The sequence below is a fragment of the Pteropus vampyrus genome, unplaced genomic scaffold, assembly GCF_000151845.1.
Source record: "Pteropus vampyrus isolate Shadow unplaced genomic scaffold, Pvam_2.0 Scaffold67, whole genome shotgun sequence".
Lineage (NCBI taxonomy): Eukaryota > Metazoa > Chordata > Mammalia > Chiroptera > Pteropodidae > Pteropus > Pteropus vampyrus.
The window spans coordinates 3435466-3441194 of record NW_011888848.1 but is presented as its reverse complement, the minus strand read 5'-3'; the positions used below and the strand labels follow the sequence as shown (position 1 = coordinate 3441194).

Below are 5729 nucleotides of genomic sequence, written 5' to 3'. Positions count from 1 at the left end.
TAGTTTTTAAAATGAAAAGTTCTGATATAAAATTTGTTCCAAAGAATCATTGTATGTGTGTGCATGTGTGTGTGTGTTTTAGCTTAAGCAATTAGGCTACTTTTAGAACAGAAAATGAAAGGAAGCAATAGTGAATTAAAATTTCTCTCATACCTGATCCCATGAATCTTCAGAGTTAAAATAATAAATTATTACTAATATCAATAATTAAGCAGCAAAAAAAAGATTTATCATAGTACATTTGTGCTCAGCAGCCTTGGAATCAGCGCATCAAGATCGAGTTCCCTTGGAGGTGCCTGGGGAGACATGCTGTCCCTACCTGCAGCGGAATTAACTCCCTGTGCTTTCAGGAAATGGATAATCAGTGTATATTAAGGACAAAGGCAAGAGAACACATTGGCAACAGGCAAAGGCTAAGAGGGAATTTCAGCTTGCTGTTCTTCATAATGATTCAAAATAGGATCTTTGAAAATTATAAAGTCAGAGCTGGTGGGGTAGCTTATCATGGCAAGATTGCACAGCTCATCACAGTCATAGAATTGATTTTCTGTAAAGGTTCAGTGGTGTAGCAGCAGCTGCTGGCCACTGCTGTGTCTCCATCAGGCAAATGCCTGATGGCTCTCAGGACGTCTGGCAAATAACCCTGGCAAACGGGTGCCATTTCCCCAGAGATCAGTGGGAATTGCACGGAGTTCCATAGCATGCAGCTCATGGCTGTTTAGCACTCGCGGTCCTCCCTACAGCCCTCATTTTAAGGTAAGCCTCCAACAGGAAGGGCCCTCTTTCCTTCTTCCTCTCTGGCCCTTCATTATGCCCACTGCAAGCCTTAGCACTTTTATGTCTTGGCTAGTTAATTCCCACATAGTGGGTGGAAAAAGACCTCAGGCAAGGAGACATTAAGGGTGAACTAATAATAAGGTGAAAAGCTCTCCTCCGGTAGGTTAACAATAAAAAGTATAAAAATAGCTACTTTTTTTTTTTTACATGTTCTCTGTGCTAATTATTGTGTGTGTTACAACCATTTTCACCCTTACTCCTCATACCTAGCCTGAAAAGGAGGCATTGATCAATCTCTTGTTTAACAGATAAGGAAACAGTCCGAAGGAAGCAGAACCATGTGTCCAAGGTCACGATTTGGTAAGTAGTAAAGTGTTTAAGTCCAAAACACAAAAGTCCCCCCGCCTTGAGAACTGGTTTCATTTGGGACAGCTCTGGCTCACGGGGTGATACTAGACCCAGCTTTTGCTGAGCACACAGAACATTTGTTGCCTGAACCACATAGATATGATACTGTTCCCTTTTAAAATTCCTTTGTATATGCCAACACTTATAATATGGACCATCAACTATCTCTTTAATATCATCCACTGCAGATCCCGGGTGTAGGCACATACCTGGTGTCAGTCATTGCTGACTGATGTTTTTTATGTTGTGAACAGTGATTCTCTTCATCCAATAAACACTCACTGAAGCCCACTTCTGTATGGACAGTGTGCTAGTTTCTATTAAAGTGAAATGAAAATGCTACTCATCTTGTCCTCAAAGAAATCTAGAGAGGGGAAAGAGTCATGAACACGGGGAAGAGAAATCCCACCCATTTGGCCTGTTCTCCTTCCTTGCTCCGCCCCACAGAAGGAGGGAATGCTAATCTGATTGGTCTGGTTCTAGAACATTGTTTTGGGGCCACGCTTATTATCAGGCAGATGTGATGGTTAATCTTCTGGGTCAACTTGACTGAGCTACAACGTGTCCAGATATTTGGTCAAACATCGTCCCAGGTGTGGCTGGGAGGGTGTTTCTGGATGAGATTAACATTTGACTTGGTGGATGGAGTAAAGCGGATGGCCCTCCCCAGTGTGGTGGGCCCCATCCAGACGGCTGAAGATCTATAGAACAAAAAGGCTGACCATCCACCAAGTAAGAGAGAATTCTTTCAGCATGATGGCCTTCAGAATGGGGACATTGGCCTTTTCCTGCCTTTAAACTTGAACTGAGACGTCAGCTCTTTCTGGGTCTCATACTTGCTGGCCTTTAGACTGGAATTACAGCATCAGTTCTGCTGCCACTCCAGCTTGCTACCTCACCCTTCAGACCTTGAAATTGCTGGCCTCCATAACTGTGTAAGCCAGTTCTATATATATATATCTTTATGTCTTAAGCTTACTGGAAAATGAAATTCCAAGATTTAGATTCTGCCCTGGAGCACAGAATATACTCCACAGGCCTTGAGTCTAAGCTATGGGCTTTAACATAGCTTTACAAAAGCTCTGAACTGGGGAGTAGTGGTCTCTGGCCCCACCATAAATTAGTATTTTGTTTTGCACTTGGCTTTTATCCCTGGTATGTAAATTTCATTTGGGAGCTTGGTGGAGAGGAGGGGGATTGGCAAGGATTTTTAGGTCATTGGCTTTATTATCAAAAACAAACAAACAACAACAATAACCACAAAACTACCAAAACTACTATCTGACATAACCTACTAGCTATATCACACAGGCAGAACAAAGCATTATCATAGAAGCACAAGCCATAAACTATGGGCCCTCAGGAAAGCACACTTTTGACTTGAGGGCATTGGGGAATGTATGTGTTTTTAGTTTTTTTTTTTTCCAACAGTAATTTAAAAAATGCCCTTGGAATATAAAGAACATCGAGAGCTAAGAAATGCATATGATAGGATGTAGTTAGACTGTGTCATCACTGTTTAAAATGAGACTGATACACAATCTAGGGAAGCAAAGCCAGAAACTCTGGTCATATCTGCAGTAGAAAAATGCTTCTATTTATCTGTATACAAATAGGTCCCTACCCACTCATTTATTAATGCTCTTTATTAATCATAATCCTTAAAGTCTACTAAATTCAAATAACTTCTCAGATGTCTATTAGAGAATGTGATAAACCACATATATAGTTTTGTACCCAATAACGAGTCTAGACATAGCTTTAAAAAAAACAAAAAACAACAGGGTCACATTCAATAATTCTCTAAATTTATACTCCAAACACCAGTACTCCAATATTCTACTTATTAAAATATTTGTGTTGTAATGTGATCCTACCTGTTTAAAATGGGCACCACTCTTTCCATGTACTGATTTCGGGTATATAATCAATTGACTTCTCCCCTCCGCAAGGAAAAAAATGGCTGTGGATCTCACACAGATGCTACTGAGTAGAATGACCTTCAGCCGGCAGGAGATAAACAAGAGCTGCTTTTCATCTCCCAACCATTGATTTTCTGCAAGGCACAAAGCAGCTTTGAAGTCCAGGGGAAAGCTGCAAAGGAAAAGGGAGATAAAACTGAAGGAAAGGGTGGATTTGAAATAAAATTAATCTCTGTCATCTAGGTGTAGATGGCTATTGGCAAAGCTGAAACGGCCAGATTTTATCCAGAGAGAATTTAGATTATTGTAAAAAGAGGGTGTTTTAAGTTGGTAAAACTGTGCTAGGGGAATGGTGGTGTGTGAAACAAAGAGAAATCTGAAAGGATCTTGGATAAAAATTTTAATTTATCAGAAATGGTTGCTTTTAATTAAACATTAGCAAGTGTGCAGTGTACAATCTCAATACTGCTCACAAAGTCTTTCCTTTTGTTTTTGTTGATGCAACATAATAGAACTTTATATATGAATTGTAAAAGTAATTTTTTATGTCTATTTCTTTAAAAATAACACAACCAATAAAAATTTTGGCTCAATGGTTTTACAGAACGGTTATGACTTCTATAAAAATTATAGACATAACACATTTGAATAAAATTTTTACAAAATTCTTTTCTATGAGCTTCAGCATAAGCCCGGAAGATAGGCTGGGTAAATGCTATTATCCTCATTTTATACACAAGGAGGTAGAGCCTTAGAGAACACATGTGAATTGCACAGGGACATACTGAGAGTAACAGTGAAGAGGCCAGAAGGATCCAGGTTCTCTGATTCTTGGTCTCCTTCTCTTCCTGCAGGCTCCCTCTAATTCGTGGTTCTCTGAGAGGAAAATTCTCTTATGTCTCCTCTTTCTGAAACATGTATTGTTTTCTCGAGGTGGTCTTTTGACAATGTACTCTTAATGTGATACCACTGGGATCCTGAAACACACTTCTTATTCTCGAGATGTCTGGGGGTTACATTCTGACATGGGAAATGGGGAGGCCTTGCTCTGAAGACAGCCACAGTAGAGGTTGAGCTTCCTAAATGCTGCTACTAGAAGCAGATTTCCCATAATTCTGGTGGGCTTAAGAGTACTTAGTGTTGTGAAGTGAAGGATGCTTGAGAAAGTTCAATCCCTCTCAACCATGAACATTAAACAATTGCCAGCTAACCTGAAACCCCAGGCCAGTTCTTCCTCATTCCAGCCTTCTAAGATCTGGGTAAACGACAACACGCATGCCACTTGAGGGAAAAGGCATCATGCAGGAGCTAAAGTTTCACCCACCCTGAGTAGCGGAATCACTCATGTGCTCTCAGAGAGCAACAAAACATGACCTGGGGCCGAGACAGGTTGGGAAGGGGTCCATCCATGTTGCGAAGGCCAGCCACTGCGGTTGTCAGTGGGAGCCTTTTACAATTTACTGATTTCATGTGGTTATTTTTAAACAACTGATTTGTACTAGATGTTTAATTTAGCATTTTGTTCAGATCTTAAAAATTATCTTTTTGTTCTAGCTGGTAATACAGTATACACCTAATATAGTACACTCATAAAATTTCAATCAGGTTTTAAAATAAATGCCTAGCAGCTTTTTAATGTCCAGGGTAGGACAAGCTAAATAAAAGGTCTAAATAATTGAAACAAATAATTTCCTATTAATTTATTATTTTTGATTTAATAGAATTAATTTGGCTGACAATAATGAACTTTAATATGAATTTTTATATTACTTCACTTAATCAAAAGGGAGTCTTAAATTTATTTCAGAGCGTCATACAATTATTTATAGGGTACTTAATATAGTCAGCTTCTGTTTGAGCTATTGTCATCTTTTGGGATACTTTCTGTACAAGTATATAACACCTTGGTTATGTAAGTTAAATAAGTCATCATTGAAATTTTAAATAGTTGTTACATTGCTACATGGAATTCATGTTAAAAATGACATTTACGGAATTTATATTGAATGAATGGGTTAAGATGTAAATTATTTATTAAAATCATCTCCTAATTATTTCATTCACTTATATATATATCTATACAGTTTTAAAAAATATATGATGTATAAGTAAACATTATCTTGGACTATGTGCTTAAATGCCCCATCAGCACATTATGTTTGATAGATTTTATAAACTATTAACCAGCAGCCAGATAAGTATCTACAAGTACATTTACTTCTGAAATCTGAACTAGTCCTTCTCCATTCCCTGGGATGCTGTTAGACTTAATCTGCTTAGGATTCATATTAGTTAAAGTAATGTAAAAGGGGGAGGGGTATTTAAAAAAATTACCTTGTTACCAGAAAACACTCATCTCATGCTTCTTTTAAGTGCCAAATGTTGTTGTAAATCAAAATGATTATTCGACATTAACAAGGCACATTGAATTTAAAAAATATTGTTACAAAATAAACATAGATAAACCATAATTTAGGGGGACTATACAGCATTAACTTGTAGTAGCCTCAAAGTAGGGTCGAAAAATTTTTAACACTGATCGATCTGTCAGAATAATTTGGAAAATAAGTAACTGAAACTAACCTCCTAGCTCTGAATCAGTTTTTTGTGCTAACATTTTTT

General features: G+C 38.0%; 1 long non-coding RNA gene across 2 annotated transcripts in view; it reads right to left on the bottom strand.

Moving 5' to 3' along the window:
• LOC111740700 overlaps nt 1-3525 on the bottom strand; it is a 5841-nt gene extending 2316 nt beyond the window's left edge. Inside the window, exons 1-2 of one of the 2 annotated variants that reach the window (XR_002780715.1) lie at nt 3063-3525; nt 1395-1549 (exon numbers count right to left, since the gene is read on the bottom strand). This is a non-coding gene — a long non-coding RNA (uncharacterized LOC111740700). Of the gene's footprint in view, nt 1-1394; nt 1757-3062 lie in introns of those variants that run through there. The other variant, XR_002780714.1, reaches the window with a different exon arrangement.
• Nucleotides 3526-5729: the final 2204 nt, after the last annotated feature.